General features: G+C 24.9%; 1 protein-coding gene across 2 annotated transcripts in view; it reads right to left on the bottom strand.

Moving 5' to 3' along the window:
- Nucleotides 1-4,022, bottom strand: part of LOC129976190 (monocarboxylate transporter 12-like) — a 59,376-nt gene extending 55,354 nt beyond the window's left edge. The window contains exons 1-2 of one of the 2 annotated variants that reach the window (XM_056089637.1): nt 3,887-4,022; nt 3,498-3,594 (exon numbers count right to left, since the gene is read on the bottom strand). The gene's annotated coding sequence lies outside the window, so the exon portion shown is untranslated. The other variant, XM_056089638.1, reaches the window with a different exon arrangement.
- Nucleotides 4,023-16,888: the final 12,866 nt, after the last annotated feature.

The following is a 16,888-nucleotide window of genomic DNA, read 5'->3' on the forward strand; positions in this document are numbered from 1 at the left end:
AGAGATAGGTTGACCAAAAAAGATGAGCAGTTCATCGAAATATATGCAAATAATTATCATGTACATTTTGGAAACTAAAATTCGTACTAAGCAATAGTAAAACTAGCACGAAACGATGCCCAGCGTGCTTTTATTTAATTATGAGGTTTAGGAAAAATGGATGGAAAGTTAAAAATTCTCGAATCTGATTGGTTCGTGCATTAATGTTTTCACTGAAAAGTAAATAAAACAGGAAAAGTTAATGATATAGATTTATTACGAAAGTTAAGTATCAGTTCTTCTCTGAACCAAAATTATCAGATGTGATCCAAGATGGCGACAGGCCTTTTAGTGGCGCGAGGTACAGTTGCGTCGTATGATTTTGGAGAAGTGTCATCTCATTTCTATGGATTCTTTTTCAAAAGGGATTATCAACTCCGAATGAGTCATAAGAAAAGTTGAATATTGCGGATATATCAATTAAGATAAAAAGGGGGAAAAACCACATTACTTAAAAATTTGATACTTTTGTTTTATGCGCATTACAAAATAATAAGCTCTTTATTTTATATTCGAATTTTTCTCACAGAATTATAAAAGAATGATGCATATGAGCTAACAACATACACAATGAAAGCACATTTTATATTTATACAGCAAGATAATATCTACAGTAGTTCTCAAAATATTGTTTATTAAATTTTTCTTCTTTAATAAAATAAATATTGTGAATGCCATTGTTACTTTATGATCCTTAATTAATTCTACAAAAAGAAATATAGGCCTTGTAATGATTAAATTATCTATAAAAAATTTTCCCTAGAAATTTTTCCTTTCTTATTCTAAGAAAAAATTTCATGATTAATTAATTATAAGTTAATAAATTATAAATAAATATTAAATTATCTTTTCTTCAAATTATAGCTATATAGATGAAAGATTTACCTTTCTCACATTTTCTTTACAATATTCCCTTTCTTTCTTTACATTAGAAAATTATTTTGTACTTATTATTTACCTCATTTGCTCAAATTTATTTTTACAATGTTTTTTAAAAGTTACTTTTTTTAAACTTAATAAAAATTTAATTAAAAATTGTTGTATAGAGATTTTCTAGAATTATTTTGACTTTTTATAATATTATGTTTTAAAACTGAGTTAATATCTAATGAAGATGAAATCTTTAAATTTTTTAAAACTTAGCAATAAAAAAAATATTAAGTTGACTATGTTCATTAATATGCATTTAATAGCAAGATTTCAGAATCAAATCATATAAATTTCTTATCATTTTTGATGTGGTATTAAGAGAAAAAGTAATGGACACTGCTTGGTAATGCATTAAAAATTTGTTTCCTAAAGAAACAATTTCTAAGTTTTAAAATGAACATCTACTTAATTCAAAATTGCTAACCATATAATATTACAAATATTTAGGAATAATTTTTAAAAAATAAATATTACATAACTAAATAGTAACAGATTAATCTTTAATAATTTTTCAAGCAGTATTACTTCTAGCAAAAAGGATAATTTCTTTTCTCTTTTAAAATCATTTATATATTAACAGTATAAAGAAATGTCAGCAAGGAGAGGTATAGATACTGAAGGCTGCAATCTAGGAGAGGATACTCTAAAAATAATATATCAGGGTATATTCTACATTTTTGGAGGCAGAAACCTATAATTAAAAAAACAACTTTACTCTGAACTTCTTTTATTCTTATTTGATAATATTTTGAACTCAGAATCATTTTTTTTTTCAAAATAGACTAATTTGAATTACATTTTGCAGAAAAATTCCTATAATTGAAAATTTTAAAGCTAAGCGTTAGATAAAAAAAAAAAAAATAACATAGATAATATATTCAAAATTCTATACACATTAATTTTGTAAAAATATCTCATACAAAGAAAATTACTGTAAGATACTCTTCTATTATGAAAACACTTTTGACTTTAAATTGGAAGAAAATTAAAATACTATAAAACTATATATAATGGATTTTATATAAAAATCAAAAGATTAAAATTTCAAAATTAAGTAATAGAAAAAATACTAGATTTTTTTTAGCAATTTCATTCTTTTTACCCATTGAATCATAAATTAATATTCTTCATAAATGCTAATGTTTAAAACTGCATAAGCATTATACAAATCTAATACAGATGAAAGGATATGCATAATGGTACAAGATTTAACATATTTAAAGATAAATGAAAGAAATATATTTTTTCTTCTTAAAAACAAATTTTATAAACATTTTAGAAATAAGATTGATTTAAAATGAGATTTGTTACATAAATTAGAGTTAAAATGTTTTTAAAACAAGACTGCTGTACAATTCAAATAAATTTATAAATTTTAAAAACACTATTAAAACCATTAATAATGTTTTACAATTACAATAATAATAATATATCAAACTTCTGAAAAAGAAAAAGCAAAAAAAAAAAAAAAAAATTAAACAAGTAAAAAAAAGATTATCTCCACTTTAATAAAATGATTTAATATGAATCTTGAACTATAAATGGGTTAAACATTTTAGATAAAAATATGAATGCATACTATGTTTAAAAGATTAGTATATATCTCTATAAACAAACAAATAATTGGCAGTTTTAAAGGATTGGAAAACCGATAATACTTAAAAAAATTTAAAGAATGCATATCATAAAAATGATAAAATGTTCAGTTGCTAATATTAATAATACATTACAATTCAGAATGAAATTAAAATTAATACAGAATATAAATTAAATAGATGCTTCACGGTATCTAAAATTTTATTTAAAAAAACTAATGAGCCAGCATTAAAAAGAATCATATTTCACATTTAAATGATATACTAAAGATCTGAAAGAAAGAAAATTTGTTGCATAACATTTTCATAACTGTTTAAAAAATAATTAACAGGGATTGTTTTTCATTTAGCATAAATAAAGAACAAATATTATGCTTAATCCACAATTATTTTGTAAGCATATAGTAAGACATGCAATCATTACAATACATTATATTTTATATTGACCTAAGAAAAAAATATTAAAATTTCATAAAAACAAAAAAAGAGAACAAACAACTTTAAAAATTTTAACTTCAATTTTCACAAAGTTCTAAAATGTGGAATAAGATACCTCTATAGATGCTACAATTTTGCAATTCCTTATAATATAACTAATAAATTTTTCACTGTCTCCAAAGTGTTTTTTAATCTGAAGAGTATTAAAAGACAATCCATTGAGAAATAATCCCAAGAAAAAATAAAATATTTTTAACTTTTAATATAAAAAAAAAATATTATACAGATTTTTCCCCTTCCAAATTACAATTTTTGTTTTATCAGGTCTGTATGAAAGTCAATAACTAAACCGTATTCAGCCTTTTCTTGTGTTATGTTAAAGAAACATTTTTTAATTAATGATATTAAATACAGACTTTTTGAAAAATTAATCAATTAAAATGTTTTTATAACTGACAAAAAATCGGTAACAGAACATTAAAAAAAAGTACTTACCTAGTCAATTTTTATTATAATTTTGGAAAAATATAAAGTTTCTGAAACGTGAGAAAGGATTTCGAAGCAGCAATGCTTTTCAGTGGATGTGAGATAGCTAAAAATACAAAAGAAATCTCTCAGAATAAGATCTGTAATCTTCCGAGGTACCAACACAAGAAAAAAAATTCGTCTAAATTACATTTCGAACACTTTTATAGTGAAAGTGCAATTAACTAGTGAAAGTCAAACAAACAGTGCGTACCGCGCTTAGCAGAACAACAACAATTTTGACACACTTGCCAATTCTAAAAAAAGGTCACAATACACCACCAAAGGACAGCATAAAAAAAGCGAACCGAAAGCGAAACAAAAACAATGAAATTAAAGTTTAAAAATTCAATGCATACCGTTAAAAATTTAAACCAAAGTGTGCTCAAGTATCTGAAGAAAATCTGATAGTTTGCGAAGTTGTAAAAAAGGGGGTAAAAATGTTTCTAGAAAACAAATCCGGTAAATGATCAGCAAACACTCTACAGACTGAAATCTATCAAAACAAGAAGTATCAAGCAGCTGTCTGCATATTTATTGCCAGGTCCTCCGTTGCAAAACGAAACATGTCAAACATTTTTCCCTAGAACCGTAGTAAAAATTATTATAAAAATGTGCTTTTTAAAATTAACTGGAGTTGTTTTCAGAAATTAATGAATCACATATCAAAATTTTTTTTCTGTTTGAATGAATTTCTGTGTTTAACTTCTGAAATTTTGATAATGTTTTGTTAAAATATTCACCTTTATTTGGAAGAGGAACCTGAAAACATCTCAACACGAAATCGAATAATATCAATATCAGTCGGGTAGAGTTAACCGGAGGACGTATTGGAGGATCAAGCTAGGTTCCAATTAGTGCCTGTAGACGGCGCCAGCAGTCTACAGCCATCTATAGGCGCTAACAAGAACTATCCCAATTGCAGGATTAGCTATAATAGGGGTTATAAGATTTGGCAAATATGCACATTTGTGGCGAATTATGCCAATCTTTTTCTTTTCCTATTATGCGATTTTGTTTTTTATTTTATTTCGCCAAAACTTGGAATCGTCAAACTGTTTCGTTTCTTTTACTCTTTCTGAAACTTTACTCGTTTCTTTTACACTCTTTCAGAAATTCATCTGATAATTTTTTTATTTTAAATTGATTTTGATGTAAATAAATTCTTTATTATTATTAAAATGTATTTATTTATTAAGAATTTTTTTAAGTCATTTGTTAAAAATTATTATTTATTAAATAACTTATTGAAAATATAAATGTATTCATTTATTATTTTTTATTTATTTTATTATTGTATAATTATTTTTCATTTGAAAGAAAACGTCTCCAACAGTCGAAAATAATAGAAATATTTTCATGCGAAATTTGAATAAATAAATGCTTTTATGTTATTGCGATTCGAAATAACATTTGACCGCAAGGACTCTCCATATAATATATATATAAATTTTTTACTAAATGCAAATTTTTTTTCTAATAAAAGAGAACGTGCGCGTGTGTATGCAGAGAAGAATAAATATGTTTTGGAGGATAGGAAAGTGTAATGTTTGGTAAAGTAATTTTTTAATTTTTATTATTTAAAAACAGCAAAAAAGTTTGAAGTTTTTCTGCAATAACTTTCGAAAATGTTTCCAAATTAAAAAAAGATTTTAATTCATCTTTAAAATAAAAGTATATTTAGACATATATCTTTTTAATTATAAAATCTTATAATATTCTTTATTTCAACAAATTTTTAAATTTTGATTTACAGCAATATTGTAAATGAAAGACAAATCATTTTCATTTTTCAATCAAAGCTGAACGATTTTTCTTTATTAAAAAATATGAGATAAAATTATTCATACTTTTAATATAATAAAACTTATAGGCTGACATGCTATCAATAAATTGCATCTTTCGAGGCAGGTTGTTGCACTTAGAGCTTACAAATTTGGCTGGCAATTAGCTATTTCTTAGATAGCAATATTAAGAAATCTTGTTTCAAAAATTAAATTAAAATTTTAATAAAAAATTAACAAAATTCCAACATTTTCTTTATAACTTCAAAATATATCACTGATCAAAAACATTTTAAATTTTTAAAAAATTAATTTTTCAGTTATCTTTTTTTTAACTCCATTTAATATTTTATTTCTTTGATCTTAGTATTTTTCAAAATACTTTTAAACATATTTTTCAAAAATATTTTTCATTGGTTTAGTAAACTATACTTCTATATGAGCACATTGCAGTGATATTCAATACAATTTTATGCGCATATTATTGTCATTTTAATTTTTTAAAGATAATATAAAACTAAACAATTAAAATCTTTAATCTTGGCTTTCTATAATATTTTGGATGAAGATTCAAATCTACTTTATTATTTTCATTTCTATTATTTATTTTTATCTATTTTATTTCATTTATTTTAGGTTAACATAAAATTAAAAATTAGGTATAACTAGAGCATCATCTTTTTTTTTTTTTTTTTTCCCGAGTAAAATACAGTTGATTTTTTTATTTGACCAGCTTTTTATATCTTTTTTTTATCATTTAATAAAAAGCAATTTTAAAAATTAACTTTCTATTAGTTTTAATATATTTACTTCTTAGCTCAATCATTAAATAAGTCCTCTATTAACTGCAAGATAATTCGTTTCGAAGGTTATGTTAATTATTTATATATTATAGTTTTCTTAAACAGTAATTCTCATAAAAAACTAAGAATTAAAGAAGAATTAAACTAAAATTAAGTATTAAAAAAAATTCTTATAAACAGTATTTTTTATAATAATTTACAACTATATGTAACTTGTTTTTTTTTTTTTTTTTTTTTTTTTTGCAATTCATGCATTAATTTAACAAAAATTAAATTTATTGCAAATACTTTAATTGACATAATTAAAATAATACTAAATGTATGATGGACAGACCAGCTGGTCACCGAAAGCAGCTGGTACATCCCTAATTATTTCGATTTCGTTTCCAAAGTATACATCTAACAATAATCATCCTTATAATGTAAATGTGTTTTCAATGTGAAACAAAACCGTCTACTTATATCATTGGGGAACGCGGTGTTTATTTATTAAATAGTTAGCTAACATTAGAGCTCATGTTTCTTCTTCGGCTCTAGCCATGTCATACCTGCTTAGTTATGCACCAACTCCTCTTAAAATCCAAACTTAATATTTATTGACTGATTCTCTATTTAGCATTTATGTTCAGCTGCCGGGTATGCGCCTATATTGTTATATTAATGTTGAATGTGTAGCATGGACCTTTAATTGTTCTATAAATTTCTACATATCTTTTCTAATCAACTACTATTCTTTGAATAATCTACACTTATTCTCTGAAAATGTAATGAACTTGTTTGTAGATTATTTGATGAAAATAAGCTGGAATGTATAAACCCCTTCAAACCCATAATGGGATTTATGATATTTGATTTTATCAAGTAAATTCTTCCAATCAGACTTCAAATCTTAAGAAATAAAAAATTCAATTAAATTTGCATCAAAAACTATTGTTATGACTTTTTCAAACGCTATCAATAGAAGGATATTGGAAAACCTATCAGGAAAAATGATAGAAAAAAACCATGAAGGAGACCGAAGTGGAGCAGTTCTCTTTGTTTTCGGAAAAGGGACATCCTACAATGGCAAATTTTCAGGCACTGTGTTTTAATTTTGTTCAATTAAATCCTATTACTCCTTCCAATGATTAATACATTAATCTTATCCGGCATCAATAACATCATGTAATTGATCTTGACCACTTGTTATCTGCTAGGAGAGAACAGATTAAGGAAAAAAATGTCTTTGACGGCAGATCAAAAAGATCCTTATATTTTCTCTACACTACTTATATTCTCTTTTCAAATTTATCACAGAAATCATACAAAAAATAAATATTAAGGTGATTCGAACCTTTAATTCGAAATATCGTAGTATAATAATATTTTAAGTTTCATTTTAATCTATCTTTATATTATTCTTTTTCCTTAATTACAACAGCAATAAAGTAAATAAAAATGGTGTTTAATATCGACAATATCAAACACATTCTTGAGTACAAGACCAAGAATTAAGCAGGATCGGTCTTTAGTCGATTGCTTCCAATTGGGCGACGTTCATAAGGTCTCTTTCATATTTCCTGCATACAGGGTTAATTTTTCTTCCGCCTTGCCATGGACCTTAACAAACATAAAAGAATCCTAGTAGTCTTTTTAAGAAGGGTATTGTATGTTCGTAACATAAAATTTACTGCTACTTTGTCAATTTAGTAGGGGGAAAAATGGGGGCGGGGACGAGAAGGTTATTGGGACCAGACATTTCCGTACGAGTTAAACGTCCAATAAATCATTCTTACCTCATTGAAAAAAGGGGCTAGGGAGTGATTAGTCTTTGCTAAAAACACATAAGGCTGCTGGTAAGAATGGTTAGTGAGAAAATGTATTGGTATTTTAACTAAATTTTGATATTTAAACATAAGGAAAAAGCTTCTGTCTGTTTGTACATGGGCTGACTTTACAAACCAGCCTTTTTGACATGTATCAATGAAATTTGGCAAATATTTAGTTTGGTGGGTAAAAATGTGCTTTTCAGAGCGATTAAAATTTTTTTAATTAATTAAAAATTAAGCGAAATATTGGTCTTTATTCGGGATAACTTTTTAAAAGTTTACAGTAGAAAAATAGTTTTTATAGCATTATAAAATTAAAAAATATATATATATATCCTTTTAATGATACCAAATTTGTTTATCATACAATTTTTCTTACAATATTTAATAAATTTTTTGAAATATATTTTAAACGTATTTTGCAACAATATATATTTCACTGTTGAAAAAAAAAAAAAAAAAAGCTCAAAACCGTTTTCAATGTTACTGCTAATTTTGTATCAGCTTTTTTTTTTTTTTTTCCAGTTTCCATCATTGTTACCAGTTTTTTGTCTATCATTGTTTCTATCTTTTTTTAGAATTAGGAAATGTGAATTTATGAAATTATTATTCTGCACTGAATTTATTCAAAAACAAGATATTTGTTCTTAATTCGAATTCTCCTGTAATCCTAAAGGGTTATTTTTAAAAATTTTATTTTAACTTTTGCAAGCTCAAATGCTCACAAAAATAAGTATTTTTTAAAAATTTTTAAAACGTTTTTCCATTATGGTAGATATGGATATTCTATCAACATTTTTCTTTATTAATCACCATTTTAACAAGACGCATTTATCCATATGTCATTAATGGGAACATTTGGAATAATATAGTTTTTTTCGTGAAATAATTTGCAGAAGGGGAAAAAAATCCCATTCCGATTTCTTTTTTGAATGAAAATATGATAGTTGAATGCTTTGTGAGGAAATTGAAGAATGCCTTTGGAAATAAAATAAAATTAAAAATAAAAATAAAAAACCATGAAAATTTTGAATTTCTGGCTTGTGATAACAGATAAGACGCATTTCAAATTTATATATTCATCTACGGATTCTCTTGACAGTTTCAGTTTCTTTAGCATTTGTAGAAAGAAAGTTTTCCAACTTGAAATTAATTACGATCATTAAATCATTAATTATAAAACATACTTACGATCATTAAATCATTAATTATAAAACATACTTACGATCATTAAATCATTAGTTATAAAACAAACTTACGATCATTAATTCAGCAAGGACGCTTAAATTGTTGAGCAGTTATATCGATTGGATCTGAAATCAGCTGGATTTCGGATTTATATAAAAAGTTCGCAAAAGGAAATCAAAACAAGAAAAATTGCTCCCTAATAATAAACGACAATAATGATCTATGAATTTTCAATTATTTTTTATGTAAGTCCTAAAAATTATTTATTTCTGACAATGTTCTTGCATTTCAATTTTCTTTTTGTACCTAAATCTTTGTTAAGTCACTGAAATAAATAGTATAGTGGCCTATTTACTTATTACAAATAGTATAGAAATTTTTGTTCATTTGTTGGCTAGCTTATGTGCATTCATGAATTAAAAATTAAAGCATATGTTTTAAAGTATATATAAATTTACGAGTATGTTTGGTTTATTAATCAGTGTGAAAAACACGTTTTAATCATTTTCTATTTAGCGTTAATTTCTATTTGTGATTTCCATTCTATTGCTGAGTTATATCTATAGCAACATTTTATTTAATACTAGTCACCGACCAACTGGCTAGCCAACGTTAATGTGCGTTAAAATTTTCAATTAAATACTTTACGTAACTGGGTCTTAATAGCTTCTTAAGCAAATTATTTATTAGCTTCAAATTTTGATAGATAGTCTATAATAAATATTATATTAGAAGACTTCTATGGTTCTATTCATTTTACTATGCATTTTCCTTATTTTCTGCCAACGCCACTAAACCATCATGGATGCACTTTGATATTTTTAGTCTTTTAACAATACAATCTAATTTCTAAACTAGAGCAAAACCAAAATTGGCATTTTTCTTCATATTAAAAATATTTTAAATGTAAATTTTTCAGATTTTTTTTTTTTTTTTTTTTTTTTTTTTTTTTTTTTTTTTTTTGCAGAATTAGATAATTATATTGCTTACTTTCCTGAGATCAGTTTTGCCAGTCATAATTTTTTTAAAGGACAGAATAATAATTCGCACAGTAAAACGAAAACTGAACATTTTTTTGCAAATTTAATAATAACTTTGGTGTTCATCAAGAATTCTTATGCTTTTGTATGATTATTCTTGATACGCTTAATATTTGCTCAGAATTCTTAAGATTTTTGCTAGAAAATGTGCCTAAAATATTTTTAGAAAATTGATTAAATATGAAACAAATATTTATACTGCAAAAAATTACAATCATTGAAAAAAAAAATTCCTGAATATATAAAAATAACATTTATACTGCAATATTTTCGAAAGTTATCGAGGGAAAAAAAACATCAAGAACTTGCTTAATTTATAATTAATTAAAATTCTAAATGAAATTTTAAAAAATTGCTCCGAAGTGCACATTTTATCCGTCCAACATAGTAAGTGCGTACTAAGTTTGGTAGCTATATGCCTTACGGTTTGATTAATAGAGCGTCAACACCCAGATATACAGACGCGCAAACACATAGTCATCTTTATTATTAGTAGAGATCGCTCTACTAATAATACGCTTTATTATTAGTAGATAATGCATTTCATGTTTGTAAAGATGAAGTTTTGTTATGGAATTTTTATTCACCCTCTCAAGTGACAGAGTTCAAAATTGCACTACACGTTTGTATTCTATATGAGTATACATAATTTTGCTAGAAATTAACTTGTCAATTTACTTAATTTTTAATTTCACATGAGTAGTGTCATCCGGTACTGAATATGAGAAAAAAAAAACAATTTATTTTTAAATTACATAATGCATATAATCTGCACTAATTATAAAGATAAATTTGTGTGTGTTTGTATTGGTACTGTACAGGGGAAATCGTTTGATCTATAACAACCAAATTTTGCACATATATTCAGTGCGGAAATTTGAAATTTCGGTGGGGTTTTTTAAATTTTCAGTTAATTAAAATTTGTGAAATTTTGGTGTTTTTGCAATAATTTCTGAAAATATTATAGCAGAAAAACAATTTGCACAGCATCTTAAAATTCAAAACATTATCTTTTTAATGATGAAAAATTTTTTGCCATATAATTTATTTTTTATTTTTTAAAAGTTTTTAAGTTTATTTTACAGCATTGTATTTTATTACTGAAGAGAAACTGAAACCATTTACATTGTTGCTCCTAATACCTCATCTTAGCCTTTTCCCACTGATATGACCAAGATATGAAGGTTTGGTTTATTTTCCCATGTTGAGTTGACTTAAATATGAGGCATGCTTTTAATAATTTTTCTATGTATATTTTGTTATATTATATAAAAAAAAGTTTGCCCTTTTGTGACCAAAACTGAGTGAATTATGACAATTTGAATGTCACTGTTTTATAAAAACGCGGAACTCCATTGACTGCCTCGAAGATACAAAATCAGTGCCCTGAGTTTCCCCAAGATTGATCAATCTAAAATTCCGGCTTCAATTTCAAGTTTACATTTTACGGGAGCTCATAGAAAATTAGAGAAAGGCATCGAAGAACGAACAGAATAAGGAAAGGCTTCTATAATAGTATCGGTGATATGTTTATAAAAATTTAAAGCTTAAAAACATTTTGCTTGAGAATCTATTAAGAGAGCAAGTTACATAAAATATTTAATTGAAAAGCAAATGTTAATTCTAGGCAAACCAGCTAGTTGCCAAAGGGGAATAGTAACAATAATTTTAAAAAAAATCAATTAAATTTTTTTTAAATCTGCTTTTAATTCACTAATTAGAATATCTTTTAAAAAATGTTTTTTTTACAAAAGTTATTTTATATAATTGGTAAAAATTGTCTAGAAATAAGTATTATAGAAAATAGTTTCAGATTGGGCCTCGCGTTTTCTAAGACCAACCCTGTAACAAAGGTACTAGAAAGTATTATTATAAAATATTCTTTAAAATATTTAATTAAAATATGAAAAGAAATTACACAGAAATAAAATTGATATCACTGAATAATTAATATTTTGAATTTTAAAATGGCATAAGAATGACTTCTATGCAACAATACGCTCCGAAGTTATTGAGACGAAGGGTTAAAACGTCAATAAATTTTTAAAGAAAAAAACTTATTTGCAACTTTTCTTAGTGAACATTTATTATTCAAATTACGAATCAACTTTCGGTCGAACAGTCTAGCCTTCAGAAATCTCGAATATGTTTTTGCCTTATAAATGTTCTAACTTAATTCAGAGACAACATCCAATCTATAAATTTAATCATGTTAAAATTTTTGTAAATAATGCAACATCCTTTTCAGAAAAATTAGACATATCAACCGAATGAAAAATTGAGCCCAATAAAAAAAAATAATAAAAGAATAAATAAAAATCGATATTTTAACTTGAATTTATTTTTGCAAACGATTGCCTTTATTTGAGAAGCTACTTTTAAGCGATTTCTTTCTTTGATGAATACAATACCAAACAAGAAAGAGGAAAATATAAAACTCATGTTATTAAAATTTTTTGGTTAAAAATCTTAATCATTAAGCAGATTAATAAAATAATAAAAATTTTGCTATATGCTGCCTTCCAAATAGCTCTTCTCGGTCCTTTTTAATGAATATTAAATCAACAGAATAACGTTAGAGTAAGATGCTGATACCTGTTCGTAATTTCAGTTTTACTGAAGAATAATATAATTATTAATGTGTTTATCTATATGTTAACATGAGTTACAAGACAGACTGCCGCCCCAAAGCTTAACATTTAGCAAACGTGATTTAGAGGATAAAAATGTGTACTTTTAGGCAATTTATCAAAATTTACAACTATAATTTTAATTAATCTCTCTCTCTCTCTATATATATATACATACTCTCTATATATATTTATACATACTATATATTGAAATAAAACTCATTCAACATGGTTGTATAAAAAATGGTTTTGTCCATTATTGCTATCAAAACATTAACTATATTAAAATGCAGCTCAAAACTGCGAACTCAAAAACTGACTAAAATACATCGATAAAAAAGTATTAAATAAGAAATAAATCGTAATAATAATTCCAATATTCTTTATCAAGTGTTTATTTATATGCTATGCTACAAGTGAATATCCATAATATTTATATGCTTATTTATATTACAAGGGAAAAATAGCTTCAGTTTAATCAACTTTACTTAAAAATCATCCGTTCAAAATGGATATTCACAGACCAATGCGAATGTCAAATACTTTGTTATATCATTTGTGTAAACAAATAACTATCTGCTTAATTATTCCTTAATTTGTCTTTTTTTTAATTCAATAAAAATTTATTCATTTGCCTTTATAAAATGAAGGCATTGGTTTGAAGGAAATTAGATCATGATTTCACTGAATTTTCCCATCTCCAGGCATGGGTTAAAGTGTAATTATCAAGTTTCGCGTGGGAAAAATGTTGATTATCCCATAAAAAAAGAATCATTATCCATCAATCACTCACATTATAAGAATGAGAAATATGCATTCCCTACAGCTTTTCTAACTGTTTACCAAGTTTTCTCTAAAAGCTAATTAAATTCCGTTAATCCTACAATTTTAGCACATATGATACTAGATAAGAGCGCATCTGCTTACCACCACCCGGTGGTTTTGTTGCCGTAAGCAAATTGGGGTAGCTTTTCAAAAGCAGCAGAGATAGATAAGTAGATGGAAGTGGAAAAATCAATTACAGAACTGTCATAAGTATCTATTTTTCTTTCTTTATGCTCATAAAAGCATCGGTTACTGCGCTATCTAAGAAATACTTTTCTGCAAATAAGCTTTCTTTGAGAAACTACATTTAAGCAATTTTATTTTGATGATTAAAATGCGAAAGAAAAAAGAGAAAAATATCAAAATAATGTTTATTAAAATTAATTGATAAAAAAAAAACCCTTCACTTTTAAATAGAATAGTAGATGAATAAAAATTTTACAAGATGCTGCATTCCGGTGGATATGAAATCAAAGAATAACATTAGGTCAATATACAGATATGCAATTGTAATTTCAATCTTACTGAAGAAATATATAGTTGTTCATATATTTATCTATACTTTAACATGAATTATAAGACAGACTGCCGACTCCAGAAACTGAAAATCTATCAAACATGCTTTAAAAGATGAAAGCGTGTGCTTTGATGCAATGCATCAAAATTTCCAGTTATAATTTTAACTAAACAAAATGTTGATGTTTTCCTCTTATAATTCCCAAATATATTATTGTACAAAAATGATACTAACACCATTTTCCAAACTTAATATCAAAATCCTTTTATTGATATCAATTTCATTATCATACAATTGTCTTTTTAATATAAATAAACTAAAAAAATATTTTAGAATGTATTTCTACAATAATTTTTATTATTGTAATAAAATTCATTTCATTCCCAAGACTATCAAAATTTAACTAATCAAGTAAAGATGAATTTATTCTTTTGTCATTAATTTAAACTTGTTTTTTCTGTCACTCAACATTACGCGTTTGTTTGTATGCAATATAGTGATTACAAAAAAAAAAAGTATGACAGCAATAATATTATTTGATAACAATAATCTTTGAAAAAAAAAAATGGAATATTATGTTTGCAGTAGTAGCTGAAAAATCTACAAACGAGGTAATAAATTCCTTATGACATCTTGAAACAACACAATTTCTCGTACCCTTCAAGATATTTTATTTGTTCAATAAAAATGCTTAGGTAAATTAACACAGCCATATTCGAAATTTTGTTAAAATACCATTTTATCATTCAGATTTAGTATTTAAAACTTCAAAAAATACATGTGGAAATTATGAAATTTTCTTCTGAAGCATTAACCAAGGTTTCTTTTATTCGCAAAATAATTATTTTTCTTCAAAAGTAAAATTTTCTTTTAGTGCGAGTTGATTAGTGATGGCATTCAGGTATCTAATTTTAAGGATAAATATCCACAATGGTTATTTATTTTTCAATTAATTGTATTCATATAAAAAAACTGTATGATCTTATATGTTAATGTTATAAAGAGGCAGAAAAAGTATAAAGATAAAAGAGAGAAAGGGAGGGAAGCATATCATTTTTTTTATTTCATAAAATTTTTAAAAAATTAATAAAAAAAAACAAAGAATAACACATCATACATTTAACATACTGAATTTAAATTCTTTTTAGTTACAATGAATAATAATGAGGTAGACGATTTTTTAAAAAGTAATTTTAACTAAATAAAAAAGAAAGATTTTTTTTAAAAATGATATTGGAAACAAAAGTGAAAGATACTGTTTACAGTTTTTTTCCTTCCAATTTTCAGGCTGTGGTTTAAGCATTAATAAGAATCATGTTTTAGAGGTAGAATTTGAATTTTGAGAGGAGTTGCATAGATTATCAGCTTTGATACAATATCTTGAGAATATATTATATCATATATTCCAATTGTAAATGATTGTGCTTTCTCTTTGTTCATTAAGTTTATTTTTTTTTTCCTGTCAAGTTCTCTTTATCTCTTTAGAAGTCCCCAATTATATGATACATATCCAAGTTCAACTGCTCTTTCATATGCTAAAAGATTTCTTTTTTCTTCTTTTGTGAATACAATGGCCCAGGAAGTTCTTTCAGTTGCATTTAAAATGTACAAAACTACTTTGATTTTTAAAATACTGGTTTTATACAAACTCCTTCATCAAAACAATGATCAGAACATATTTTGTGATCCTTCTGATATTATTCATTCTCTGTCCATCCTTTTTTCTGTAATGAATAAAATCTGTCTTCAGTTGATTGCCATCTATTTTTTTTTATCGATCCAATTGATATATGTAAGTTAAACCACTCAGACAGTTTTAACCTACTTGTGTCAGTAGTTTAAAATTTTTACTGAAGGTGAATTGAATCAATAATAAATTATTTTTGGAAATTAGCCTTTCTTTACGTTTTAGTAATGGGGACAATGGAAGTTGATTTAAAGTCTCCAAGTTATTAAATTCCTATTCAACAAATGAATTTGCAGATAATTTGATTCAGAGATTATGATTATTTTTATTATTGATTCTAAATTGTAAATAATTTTTTTTCAATTTAACATAAACAGTGTTAAAATTCATTATTCCATTGTAATTATTCATTACTTTAAAACAAAAAAAAATTATTTTTCCATTTTATTTTCTTAAAACATTTTTTTTCTTTCTATATCCTCATAGAAATTGTCTTTTTTAATAATTTAGTCAAAACCTTAATTCTAAAAGATAAAGTAGGTATATAAACTATATAAGTTTTATAGGTTTTAAGGATTTTTATCATCCTTTATAATTTTTTTACACAATATCTCAGAACTATTCATTACTTGGTATTTATCCACTCATTTGAATAAGTTAAAACAATATTAGTATAGCATTTTTTAAGGTGGAGTAAATGTTTATTTTGTTAATGGTTTGGTTAACTAATATACATTTGTATATTACAATAATGAATGCTTGTGAAGCAAATCATTTTTATTTCATGAATTATTATTGAAAATCAAAATGAGAAGAAATTAAGCTTAAAAAAACTAAGAAAAAGAAAAATTTCTTGAGAAAATATAAGTGTTGAATAAAATAGGACTTAAATATTATGCAAAAATTAACAAATGATATTTTACAATTTAATTGAAAATTCTATTGACTAATTTAGAATACACTAATATTTTTATATTAAATTAAAAAATAATTTTTATTTTTTGAAATTAAAAATTACATTCCAAATTTTCTTTAAAAGTTTTAACTTCTGTGCATTATTATAAAAGTAGAAAATTCAA

The sequence above is a fragment of the Argiope bruennichi genome, chromosome 7 (genome assembly GCF_947563725.1).
Source record: "Argiope bruennichi chromosome 7, qqArgBrue1.1, whole genome shotgun sequence".
Lineage (NCBI taxonomy): Eukaryota > Metazoa > Arthropoda > Arachnida > Araneae > Araneidae > Argiope > Argiope bruennichi.